The sequence below is a fragment of the Neofelis nebulosa genome, chromosome 4, assembly GCF_028018385.1.
Source record: "Neofelis nebulosa isolate mNeoNeb1 chromosome 4, mNeoNeb1.pri, whole genome shotgun sequence".
NCBI lineage: Eukaryota > Metazoa > Chordata > Mammalia > Carnivora > Felidae > Neofelis > Neofelis nebulosa.
The window spans coordinates 124,047,069-124,061,448 of NC_080785.1; positions in this window are offsets into that span (position 1 = coordinate 124,047,069).

Sequence of the window (14,380 nt, forward strand, 5' to 3'; positions counted from 1 at the left end):
TATCTCCTGACTATCACTAAAAGTCTGTGGACTTTTTTCTAAAAGTTAGCTTATTCTGGACCTTCATATAAATAGAATTACACAATATGTAGTCTTGGTGAATGGCTTCATTCACTTAGCATTAATGTGTCAAGGTCCAGCCATGTAGGAGCATGTATCAGTAATTCATTCCTTTTTATGGCAGAATAATATTCACTTGTGCTTGTGTGTGTGTGTGTGTGTGTGTGTGTGTGTGTGTGTATGTAGCTGACCCCCAAACAACGTAAGTTTGAACTGTGTGAGTGTGCTTATCCATCCTTTTTTTTACAGTATGGCACTAAATGTATTTTTTCTTACGATTTTTGTAATAACATTTTCTCTTTTCTAGCTTACTTTTTGAAAAGAATACAGTATATAATACATGTAACATACAAAATTTTGTTAATGTTTATGTTATCAGTAAAGCTTCCAGTCAACATCAAGCTATCAGTGGTTAAGTTTTGGAGTACCAAAAGTTATACATGAATTTCTTACTGTGGGAGGGGTCAGTGCCCCTAACCCGCATTGTTCAAGGGCCACCCGTGTATGTATGTATGCATGCATCTATGTATGTATACCCACACATACCACATTTTGTTTATCCACTCATCAACTAAAAAAAAAATTAATGTGTATTTATTTTTGAGAGGAAGAGAGACAGAGTGCAAGCAGCGGAGGTGCAGAGAGAGAGGGAAACACAGAATCCGAAGCAGGCTCCAGGCTCTAAACTGTCAGCACAGAGCCCAGTGCGGAGCTCAAACTCATGAACTGCGAGATCATGACCTGAGCCAAAGTCGGATGCTTCGACTGAGCCACCCAGGTGCCCCATCCACCCTTCAATTAATGGAAATTTGAGTTGTTTTCACTTTTTGGCTATTATGAATAACATCATATCTGTGTATAAGTTTTGTGTGGACTTATGTTTTCAGTTCCCTTGGGTCTATGCCTAAGGGTAGAATTCCAGGATCCTATGGTAACTCTGTGTTTAACCTTTTGAAGAACAATTTTACACATCATCTGTATCATCTTACATTTCCACCGGCAATATACAAAGCTTCCCTTTGTCCATATTCTTTGTAACACTTGTTATTAATTTATCCTTTCTTCATGTGCAGTCGTTCTCCATTGGGCACAAACACCAGAATCTCACTATAATACTGCCCTACATACATGCACATATATGAAGTAGAAATGTAGAAAGAGGCAGCATGGACTAATTAGTGGAAGATGCTCAAAAGGAACTTGAGGGATACATACTGAGCATTTAATTATCAGAGGGTGACAGTGGATATTTCAAACTCACCTTGTCCTTCATTTCTCTTTGGGTTATTTCCTTATATATTGCTTATATCCTACATTCCCTTCTATAGATAGTGCAATATAATAACATTCTCCAAAGATTTTTAAAAAATACTTTGATAGACTTCTTCTGGGTTACAGTATAAATTGAGATTCTTTGCTTTTCTTTGGCTTGCCCCGTAGATGTTTGTAAATTGAGCTTTTGCCTTATCTATGATACTTGGATATTAAACATTGCAAGAAGATATCGTGAAGCTAAGTTTTACCAATGACACCACTGTATTATAAGCCTCTGTCTTTATCTGGGGGGCCTTTTCAGTGATAATAGACAAGGCTATGTTCCCAAATTGCCAAGAATCCATAGCAAGAAAGTAACATTCTAAGATGAGATTCACAGAGACATGTCAAGGTATGACTTTGTCTCTTTCAATAATACTCCTCATTGCTTATTTAAATGATTGAATTGCTTTGGCAGAATAGAGGGTGTTTGCTGCTCTGGGAGGAGATTAGGAAATAGGTTGCAGTTTGGAGATATAGTAGAGGCCGTCAGTATTCTGTCCTTATGTTGTTAGATGCACACCAGCCCAAGGTGTAGATGCCTACACCTGTGTCTCTTTGCCTGAGGCTTTTCCTACCTTAGTACACTGCAGGCCAGAAATACCAGAGAGTTAACACTTAAGGAACAGTCCCTAACCAATGACTGATAAGAGTTGGTGTTGTGTATTAGTTTCCTCTTGCCGCTATAACAAGTTACTACAAACTCAGCAGTTAAAACAACACAGATTTATTATTTTATACTTCTGGACATCATAAGTTCAACACTGGTCCCATGGGGCTAAAGTTAAGGTATCAGTAAAGCAATGTTCCTTCTAGAGGATCTAAGGGAAAATCTGTGCCCTTGGTTTTTCCAGCTTCTGAGATTGTTTGGCTGTGGTGCTATATCACTTTGACTTCTGCTCCTAAGGTCACATTTTCTTCTCTAACTCTGATCCCCCTGCTTCCCTCTGATAATGCCCTAATGGTTACTTTGGGTCTGCCTATAACCCAGGATAATCTCCCCATCTCAATATCTTTAATCTAATCACAACAGCAAAGTCCCATTTGCCTTGCAAGGTATACAGACTCTGGGAATTAGTATGTGGATGTCTTTGGAGGTCATTGTTTACCTCAGTGTGTATACACCCCAGTTCCCTCACTTTTTGAGTGTGAGAACTCTGAGCATATGTTCTACACCGTGCCCAGGTATTCCCAGTGAGATTTAGCTCTAGCTATCCACATCGGTTACTAGTTTGATGACAAACCCTTTTCTGGTTTCCTTCCCGTTCTTGTTTTACTGCTCCCCTATTTCCTGGAATAATCTCCCAAATTCAAATACTTGCATTCAAGTCTGCTTCTTGTAACTGAATAGTTTAACTTCTGCCAGCCCTTAGAAGAGTGAGTTTCTTTGAGTTCTCCAAGAATGATGGAAACAGGTTAAAGGACAGAAGAGCCAGCTTGAAGGAACTCCTACTGATCAAATCAGGGACAATTGGAGCACCAAAATAAATAATGAGCACAAAGTATTATAACCTATTGGCTAAAGAATCCAGGAGTCCATTAATACATAAAAACAATAACAACAAACAAGAAGTGGAAGCTCTTTGTTACAGTCAAAACCCAACTAATAAATAAATGTAGGAGGGAGGATGGAATCATAAATCATTATTTGGAAAACATAGTATAACTGATCCAGTCAAGAATAGTCAATTCAGCAATTTCCTTGCTGAAACCAGGAAGTGAAAGTGATAATAACAGGAATTAACATAATCTCAAAGTATTTTCCTACAAGATCATTACAAAGGATAAATGAGTTACTTTACAGTGGAAAAACCTGATAGACATTACCTTATCCAAATGACCTAATTGGTTGATGGGATGTATTCATAGCATATGCCTTCTGATATGATATAGAGAAGAGCTCAACATCACTTCTATGGTATTCCAGCCCAAAGTGTATAACTTGGATCTAATCTTGAAAAGAAGTGTGGCAAAACCAAAGTGAGGCATGTTTTATAAAATAACCGGCCTGTTTTCTTTAAAAATGTCTGTGTCATGAAATACAAGGAAAGATTAAAGAGCTATTCCAGATTAAAGATAGGAAAACCTAAATGAAACATGCGAGCATGTGGTCTTGTATTTTTGTTTTCCTCTGAATAACATTATTAGGGCAATTGGAAAAATCTGAGTAAGAGCTACAGAATATATGATAGTATTTTATCAATATTAAATTATCTTGATTCTGTAAATTGTACTAATGTCATGTATAAAAATATTCTTATTTTTCTATGTTTAGAATACCTAAAAGAATATTCTTGTTTTTAGGAAACACATACTGAATAATTTAAGGATAAAAGGACATCACATCTGAAACTTATTCTTAAAACAGTTCAAAAAAAGGGGACTTGGATATAAAGCATATATAATAAAATGTTATCATTTGGAGAATCTGGATAAAGTGTCTGGGAATTCTTTGTAGTATTCTTGCAACTTTCATGTATGCCTTAATCGTGACAGAATTTTTAAAATGTAAAAAAGCGTAAGTGATTTAAATCCTTGAGTTATCATCCTGCTTGCCTGCAGGGTGCTATCTTGTCATTATAAGTAAAATGTCCTTAGCATTCTTTTTTTTAAATATATTTTTTAAAGTTTATTTATTCATTTTGAGAGAGAGAGAGAGAGAGAGAGAGAGAGAGAGAGAGAGAGAATGGGGGAGGGGTAGAGAGAGAGGGAATCCCAAGCAGGCTCTGCATTGTCAGTGTAGAGTTCGATGCAGGGCTTGAACCCAGAAACCACTAGACCATGACCCAAGCTGGAAACCACGAGTCAGACACTCAACTGACTGAATCACCCTGGTGCCCCTGTCCTTACCATTCTGAAGCCACAATGTCCATGTCTTTCCTGTGTCCCAAGGATGTGTTGACTACTGAGTAGAGTTTCTGATACCTTAGCAGAGCACTGGATTTAGGATCAAGAAACTGTAATTTGAGTTCTGGCTCAGAAGTTGTGAGACCTTAGAAAAGTCATTTTAATTTTCTTGGCTTTAAACCACGTCTGGAATGGTAAAGGTTTGAATTAAGTGATTCTTCTTCATCTCCTCCAGAACAATCATTTATGATTGTCTCATGTCCCTTGATTATTTAAGTAACTGAATGTATTCTTCTGGATGTGGTTCATGATGACTCTTAAAATAAGTTCCACTTGATGTGACTACTAGAATTTCCATGAAAGAAATTTCCAACGTAGGGTTATTTGTTTGTTGCAAAGAGGACAAAGCTAGCTGAAACACTCAACAAAAGTATTCAGTTTGTGATTCCATATACTAGATTTCTCGCAGGTAGGAAATTTTATAAGTTTAGGTAAGCAACCTTCATATTAATGACTATTGGAAACAATTTTCTTGGTGTAACAAATAAGCCATTTTGCTGAGTTGGGATTAAGCCAATTTGCTTCCAGAACCTCCAGGCAAGCATGAGTTGCCAACTTATGCTGAAAGATAGAATGAATGGTCTAGTGGAAAAATCTAGGAACAGGGGGATCTGAGCTCAGCTACAGCATCAACCCCACAGTTGCTTTGCTCCTTGATATTTGGCTGGGGGTAATTCTCTAGTCATTGCCCTTCCTCTTTCTCAAATAGAGGTAATGAGGCTTGAACCTCTCCTTGGCTCTCAGGAGTGCTGCAGTGATGAATGAGCATGCCATTTGTAAACTGCTATGAGCCCTCTGCTAGGGAGATATTTAAGTAACAAGGCATCCTCATCAGAATATAGTTAGGTCTCACTACAAAGCCAATGCCAAGAGATTTTTCATATTAGCATGATCTAGAATGTATTGTAGATAGCCATGCAGGGGAAAAGGAATGGGCTGCCCTCTCTCTGCACCAGTTATTCTTATCTCAGTACTTTTATTTTCTTTATTGCACTTATCATAGGTATAATCAAGTAGCTAATTCTTTAACTTATTGATTCCAGTTGGCTTTGTTCTCCTTGTGTCCCCAGTACCCAGCATGGTGCCTGACAAATAGTAGAGGCTCAATAAAGTCTTATTTAGTGGTAAATGAAAGAATTATGTAATTCATGATTTGATCTCTCTATTTCTGTATGACCAGATTTGAGGTTTCAAATTCCAATAAGCAAATAGGCAGTTTCCCATTTATGTGGTTTTAAAGATACCAGCTGTAGACAACAAATCAACAAGGTGACACATGATACCTACTATGTGGGTCTCTCCTATATCAATGGGGACTTCTTAAGGAGCCTAAGCCTATATACCTGGTAGTAGTGAAATAGATAATTCAGAATGTGGATTCTTTTTTTGTTTGGAAAGTAATTTGTATTATTTTTTTTATTTTTCTGGTGAAGAACCTCTCACATTTTATTTTGTTAAGTTGCTGTAAAAAGTACATCAGTTTTATGTTAGTTTTGAAAAGCTAAATAACTAACATCACTAAAAGCAGAAAGGTGGTGAGAGAGCGGTAGGGATACACATTGGGTTTAATCACTTGCCCTGGATAATTCCAAACCTGTATCGTTTTTCTATGCGTGATTGATTTTTGTTTCTATACGGCTTTAAAAGATGAGGCAGTTTGTGTATTTAACCTTTCAACAACCACCTGTGAGGATCTGAGTCATCTGTCCCCATAGCTTTCTTACTTCTGGTGACCAAAGCTTGATGACCTGAAGCCATGCATGAAATGGGGGTGAGGAAGGACTTCATCAATTCCTTAATGGTAGTTGAGATTAGGAAATAGCCTTTGTTCTTGAAAGCTGTGCTTCTTTTTTTTACTCTCTATATAAATTCTATATAAATTTTTGTGTATATTTTGGACACATGATCTATGACCATAGATCCCTTTGCATTCCTGAAGAATGATGTTGATTATGTCATTCTCATTATTCAAAACCTTTCACTGGCTCCCCAACACTCATAGAATAAGATCTCAGGCTTTTATCCTGGCACTCAGTTTTCCTCCTAATCAAATTCTAGGATAGTATTGTGGTTATGAGCATAGATTCTGGAATTAAATATCTTGATTCTGCCTCTTGGGGGACCTTGAGCACATTGCTTAACCTTTCTAAGCCTTCCCATTTTCTCATGGAGAAAATAATGGAATCTAGCTCCTGGGGTTGTTTTGAAGATTAAATTAAATTATGCACATAGAATGTTCACTTTTGTGCCTAGAACACTACAAAGGCTCAATAAAAAGTTATTTTTACCACCTCTCTCTCCTGATCCAGCAACTGAACTAATTACTGTCGCAAACAGTATTGTCAGTACCCCATAATTTACATTTTCTTTCAGATGTCTTTTGTCTGTGCTTTTTCTTACTCCTTCCCCACTTTCCCAAGTTCAAGTGTTCTTCATTCTCTGATGCCCTGTCACAGTGTTGTTGTCTCATCTCTAAATGCTTCCAAGGAAGTAATTCCTACTTTCCTGCTCTACGCAGTTTTAAGTGATCTCTCCTTTCTTTAAATTCCCTTGACATTTTTTTCTGAGTGTGAAAGTGGCAGCCACTTGACTCAAGGATGCTCTTCTGGACTCTCACTTAGGTAGTTGAGATCTGGGGCAAATTTCTTCCTTTTCATGCATCTCTGGAATGAGGTAATATCAATCCTCTGTCGCATGCTACTTGACCCTAACTAATAAACACAACCACTCTGTGACCATGGACAACGTACTACAGATGCTCAGTATTTGTTCAGGGAAAGGATCTTAGAAGGTGAAAGGAACTTTCCGTGACGACCACCTATGTCACTCTATCAAAATACCTTGTTTCAGCCTAAGTTGAAATTTCTCAGGAAGTGTTTATAGTGAGATTCTAAGAGCCTTGGAGCCTTGAGCCTGGGAATATTTGGTGACATGTTAGATACATTTTATGATTCACGAATTTAAGTTGATTTTGGGGATTCTATATGTATGAGCTGAGTCTTTTTGGATTAATAGTTCTTTTCTCTATGACAGCTATCATTTCCAGTCATGGCCCAGGTTAAAAATGACTGCATGGGAAGCAGAGGGTTTTGGTATTTGAAAAGATTATGATGGATTATTTCTGTCTTGCCATTGTTTTGCTTCACAAGATGGCAGGAAAAAATTAAGTTCCTATATTTTGAATAAATGTCTCTTTTTAAGAAGAATAGATATGGCCTTGGGGAGGTGCTCCCTGTGTTTTTTCTCCACATACTGTATTTGGGTAAGATGTTGGGAGATAAAAACAGAAAGGAATTTTCCACATAATTATAGGAGCTAAAAGTAAGATTTTCATAATCAGAACTAAATAGGACCACAGATTATTCATCCTCAACAGACTAAATGAAATAAACCTGAGGCAATTATCCTGGTAATGCAAGGTAGGAAAGTCTGGGGGCAAAGCTTAAGTTTTCCTATTTCTGAAAGTCAGTTTCAGTTTCTACACTCACTGCTTGGGAGATCTTGGCCAGGTTGATATCTTTTTCAGTTTATCCATCTGTAAGAGTGTTAAGCTAAATGATCTGTGAAGGTTCCTCCAACGTTCATTTTTCACTAAGCCTCTAGGAGATGCCATCAGGTCAGAGGCACCCACCTGATGAATGAGGAAAGCAAAACTCACTTTGTATGTCAGTGTGAAGAATGTGCTCTACCTAGAGTTCACAGTGACAGCTGGCTAATTGTATTTATCCATCCAAGCAAGCCTCCCAAGGAGGACTGTTGTGGGCTGAATTGTATATCCCCCAAATTCGAATATTGGAACCTAACCCCCAGTCCCTCAAAATGTGGCTGTATTTGGACTTAGGGCCTCTAAAGAGGTAATTTAGGGTGAGCCCTAAGCCAAGTATGACTGGTGTCCATATGAAAAGAGGGATTTGGGACACAGACACAGACACAGAGGGAAGACCATGAAAAAGACACAGGGAAAAGACAGCCATCTACAAGCCAAGGAGAGAAGCCTCACAGGAAACCAACCTTGCTGACACCTTAGCTCAGATGTCTAGTCTCCAGACCTTTGTGGAAATAAATTTCTGCTGAAGCCACCCAGTCTGTGGTTCTTTGTTATGTCTTTCATGGAAAACTAGTACAAAGACTCTCTGTGCTCTCTAAAGAAAAATAGAAATCCTATTAGGGGGTGGGGTGGGGGCAGAATTTTAGAAGAACTGGAATAAGTGGAAAGAGTTTGAAAGGCTACTCATAAAACTTTGTTTCCTAAGTGCTCAGTCCTTGGGGCAAAAGTTGGACATATATTTACTCATTATTTGGTTGGGGAGGAAAGGAGAAAATAACAGTTAAGATTCTGGAGATGCATTAGTGAATAAGGATATGGTTCCTCTCCTGGTATTTTCTCTTGGTGGTTGAGGTCAACAGCCTTCACAATTGCTAAGAAGGGAAAAACAGGCTTATGAGAGAAGGTATAACAGCCTGAACTAACTTAATCTGAGGGTTTGGGGGATCCTTTTCTAAGGAAGCTGCAAGGAGAGAGTGAGGATTAGGTAAGGAAAGAAGAGGAGGTGTTCTAGGGAAGGGAAGGTGGAAAGGTATGATCAAGGATCTGAAAAGCATTGTAGTGTGGCCACAGTGCTGAGAGGAAGCAAGGATGTAAAAATTGAAGGTTGTGAGCTAGAAAACATAAGAACTTAATGCTTTTCGTAGAGGAAGCATCACAAGACTAGGGGTGGGATTGAATCATTCAACCCATTTGGCTGTGACTGCGGGCTATACTAGACCCTGTCATTCATTTTCTGATCTCTGAGAGGAATAGCCAAGGGATACCTAAGCCAACCATGTGCAATTTTTTTGAATTCATGGAAAGAACTTTTGCTCTGAATTTTCCTTTTCATATTCCCCGGGGAACTGACTGGGACAACTTAAAAGAAAACCTGCCTCCACTCTTCTAGGTCTAACCTGGAGTTCTCTTGACTCCCCAGAATATGTGTTGCCTGTGAGGAAGGGAACCCAAATGAGACGGGTTTGGAGTAATTGCAGCAGTGTCAGAAGCTTTGCTTAGAGGAAATGAGAAATGGAGAGGGAAAAGATCAGTTTAAAAGGCTCTTCTTTTAGCAAACTTTGATTTGTCTTTTCTCCACTCCTGCCATGGTTACATGGTAGAGAGCTTTTAGGGAGGGAGGCAGATGTCTGTGCACTCTGCACCTAAGCGGTTTTCAGTCTATACTGTCCCCAGTGTCTAACATTTCTGTGATGGCTGTGTGACTTTTTTTTTTTTTTTGATTCCTCTTTTGGAAAAAAGTGTCAATACTCTTTCCCAAACACCTCCTCAGTGGAGTCATTGGTAGTTATGGAACATGAGGGAGAGTGCTTACCAATTCCTGCTAGTCTTTAAAGTGCAAGTTTTTCTGGAAAAAAATAAAACAAAAAGGATGGCTGTGCTGTTTTGAATAAAGGTTTCAGAGTTTCCCAATCCAAAGGGATTGGGAAAGTATATTTCACTAAACTATAAAGAACACGTACTCATCTGCATAGGGAGTATTTGAAGCTACTAAACCCAATGACAATTGTTATATACCCAGAAGAATGTGAGCTGTTTTGTTGTGTGTTCAGGATGGCAGCTTGGGGGCTAAACACAAATCCCAACAATCCTGGGTCACCACAAGTAGCTCAGCGTAAGCAGATGTCCTTCAGTTGCATGATTTCCACAAATTTGGAATGACGTTAGGGGAAAAATTCCCAGGCCTCGATACAGAAGAAAAAAAAAGAAAGAAAGAAAGAAAGAAAGAAAGAAAGAAAGAAAGAAAGAAAGAAAGAAAGAAAGAAAGAAAGAAATGCTATCTGTTTCCCAAATCAACCAAATGCCAGCTTGCTGTCTGCAGCAGTCTAAAAATCTATTACTAGACAAAACAAAATCTAACTACGAAGATGAATCTGCTTCTAGCAAAAACTTGTTATTCACTCCACAGTCAAAGTTATGAATGACTTCATTCATTCAATAAACCTCTATTGACTTTTGGATTGTCCAGTGTTTTTCACTGTCTACAACACTGCTTGTCTCAATATATGCTTCTAATGGGAAGCTAACTATAACTTACATTGTCTGTCTGGGGAAAAGGAATGGAATGAAGCTATCTGTAGAGTGGTTATTTGAATCTTTGTCCAGAGAGAGACCAATAATTCACAGGGTGGGTTGATGGATTCTGAAAGCAGCCTGGACAAATCTCCCAATGATAAAAACACCATTAAGTATTGTGTCCACAAATATACTTGTTAAAAGCAGAATTAGGGAAAAGAAACATTTGTGCTAATCCTTCTTGTTATCATGAATTTCTATTCTCAGGAATTAACTAAATTAAGAATCCAAAGGAAATCCTGTAGGAATAGATTCTACATTCATAACTATTTTGTGTTAGGTTACACTACAATGTCTCTCACCTTTTTTACTTTTGGGAACAAAGAGGGTGAGGTGTGTGAATTAGGGAGTAGATGTATCAAACTATGGCTTGTCCTTTATTGCTATTCCCAGCATGAGATCTTGTTATAACACTAAAAACTCAGATTTTTTTTTTCTAAGCAAGTGAACCAGAAATATCTGTATTTAGTGGGCAAGGAGCAAGTTAAACAGAGGATTAATTTGTACTTTAAAACCCCACATAATCAGTTTCCATTTTCTAACCACACACTTCCTATTTCTTTGACACCACAGACACCAAAGGAAACCTGTACTGACTGCAGGCCACTGACTGGGATCGAGGTAAGAAATTTGTGCTATCTCTCATTTGTTTAAAACTTGGGTTTTACATATTACCACAGCTCAGATTCCACATTGAGGCCCCAGGTCATGGGAGGTTTATCGAGCTGCTCTTGTAAGTTTCTTTTATCTCACCAGGAAAGTACCTCCCCAGGGATGACATGGAATGGCTACAAAAAATTAAATCAGAAACAAAGCTCTTTCTGGGGCCCATAGCATCCTTGTATTACTCAGCCTCTCCCTCTCACCTTTGCACAAAACCTTGCTATCTCTTCTCTCCTACCTCAGCATCCTATTTAGTTACTCTTAAGTTTTTGGTAGGCTCTTCCCCATCACTAGAATGCTTTCAGAATCCCCAGTTTTTCTGGAAGCTTTCTGCCAGGTCCTCGGACACTCTGCAGTCAGGGGGATCTGCCCCCTCTGCCTGAGATGCCCTCCCTTTGCAGGATGGCTTGTTAAACACTCACCTCATCTTCTAAGTTTGAGCATAAATTGTGAGATTTGACGTTTGAGTTCCCAGCCTGACTGAGGCTCTTCTTCCTTGTGCTTTTGTGCCATCATTTCATCCTTTTGGTGGTAGTCCTCATCCTGGGTAGTCATTTATAGAGATGTCCATCTTCCTCTGTGACTGTGCCTTGGGAAGCAAGAGCACAGTAGGCTCATTTTCGTGCCTCTGGGGCTTGACATAGAAGAGGTGAAATGCCCCCCAAAAGAAGGAATTGTTCAATTACTGGATAGTTATATAATAGATCATTACACAGATTCTAACATCATGCTTTCCAGAAAATTTTAATAATATGGAAAAATGTTTACTTCTTTGTGTGATAGAAAAAGAACCCAGTATACAAATTATATATATCACGATTCTAATTCTATATTCATAAAGATGGGTATATTTATAATTATAGGTATGTATTCATATATGAATATATGTGCAGATGGGTAAAAGAGTAGAAGAAAGTACACCAAAATCTCACTTGTTTTGTTTGGAATTATGGAATTATATGCTGGTTTTTTCATACATATTTTTCTCCAGATTCTCTATAGTGAACATATATTACCCTTATAATTAGAGTAGAAAACTACCATTTCAAAATGAATGGCAGATAGGACCTATTTTCTGATGTGGAGGAGGGGAATACACCTAACCCGGTTAAAATAAAATTAGGTGAAATCAAGCATCGTTTTAAGTGTGCGATGTTTTAACAAGAAGGAAAATAACATGGGAGCATGTTTTTTAGTTAACAGTCACAGTGGCCTTCTTGGCACAATTTCATCAATAGAATGGGGACATTTAAAACAGTTTGCCTCTTAGAAGATAGAGAGTAATATATTTTCTTTTTTTTTAGTTTTTAAAAATTTTTATTTATTTTTGAGAGAGAGAGAGAGACAGAGTGTGAGTGGGGGAGGGACAGACAGAGAAGGAGACACAGAATCTGAAGCAGGGTCCAGGCTCGAGCTGTCAGCACTGGGCCTGATGCAGGGCGTGAACCCACAAACCATGAGATCATGACCTGAGCTGAAGTCAGAGGCTTAACTGACTGAGCCACCCAGGAGCCCCAGAGAGTAATGTATTTTGTAATTAAGGGCTATAAAGATCACAAAAATATGGGATTAGGTGTAAAGCTCGTCACTTTAACAGTTCTCTAGGGAGGGTATTCTCCCTGCACCCCATGCCCTGGAATGATTTACAGGAAAGTTAAGATTAGATAACCCTGGGCGTCGGAACAAGTCTTTGCTCTGAACACTGTGCTATAGCTTTAAAAAACAGATCAGAGAGATGATTAAAATGTGACTAACTTTACAGGTTACAAAGGAAAAGGATTGAGTAAGGATTTTACCTCTTACCTAACTCTGTGGCATTAATTCTATGTTAACAAACATTTTAAGAAAAAAAAAACAAACCCAAAAAACAAAACATGTTTCGTAGGAAGGTCCATGAAAGCTCCTAGACAGGTCAGGAGCTTCTCCTTGCTCCTAACTCTCCTAGAAGAAATACATCAATAAAGCAAATGAGATGACCAGCCTAGTAGTTTGAGTGCCTATTAACTAGACAGTAGTCTAGTGTTTAATCTGGGGCCTTGGAATCTGACAGCCAGGGTTGAAACCTTGACTTCATCACTAATGAGTGATGAACTGAGGCTGTTTCTCTACATGAAAAATATACCTACTCATAAAGTTATTAAATGTTACATGAGATGATATAGGTCAAGTGCTTAGCCTATGTGGAACATAGCAAGTGTGTAACACTTATGGTAGCAACTTATGATACCTACTCACACTTCTAACCCACTCCACCATTTTTATGCAGATACTGCATTTTATTTGTATGCACATATTGTCACACACTTTAAATAGTTGTCCTTTATCTTTTCCTTTCTTTGGCTTGCTGTTATTTCCATGTATAGATCTCAGGTTTGGGCCTTAAATTAGACCCCTGTGACTCTGAGGCCTCACTGCTGGGCATTACCTCCCTTTGCTCCTTTTTTCCCTTCTGTCTCAAGGCCAAATTGACTTTGGGGCTCTCTGTTCTACACTCCTGATCCATATTTAGCTTGCAGACCATTTTATAAGTGAAATTCCACAAGTTTTAGTCATAAAGACCTGGAATTTAAATTCTGCTTCATACCAGCTGATTTCAGGTAAGTTGCTTGTGTCTCTAAGGTTGAGTATACATTTTTATCATCTCTAAGGACAATAGTACTCACCTCCTGGACCAATTAAGAGGATTAAAAGTAAATGATCTATGTGAAGTTCTTAAAGGAGACCTATATACACAGTGATTTTTCTCCTTATTCCTTCAGAAGTCACTATTGTAAATGGTTTGTTTTCCTTTCCTTATGAGTATCCTGTTTTCTGTTTATATCAGTGAGACATTCTAACATGAAGACTGATGCATTAAAATAGTACTTAATTCAGGACATCCCCCTTATTGGGAACTCATGACCATTCTCTCAGGGCCCAGGATGAAATTTACCTTGTCATTTTAATCCTCTGGGAGAATGAGGCCAAGGAAGAAAGGAGAAAAGTGGCGACGTCTGACCCATCTTGTGCCCAGAGCTACTTTAGTGAGGAGCATGAGACTGGTTTTGGTTCATAAAAAAGTAGTATGTAACGAACAATGGGACATGTTGGGGAGGATATTGCATTTATTAAAACAAGAAATGGAAAAGACAACTTTTTAAGGCTTTATAGTTTCCAGATGGACTATTTGAGGGAAGTTTCCTGGATATAAATATCTTACAAATTCCAGAAACTTGGGGATTATACAAAAGCCATGTGTTTCTAGGTATGTCAGACACCACCCTTACAACTGCCCAATTACATGAACTTTACATTTCCCCACATGAGCTTTTGAGC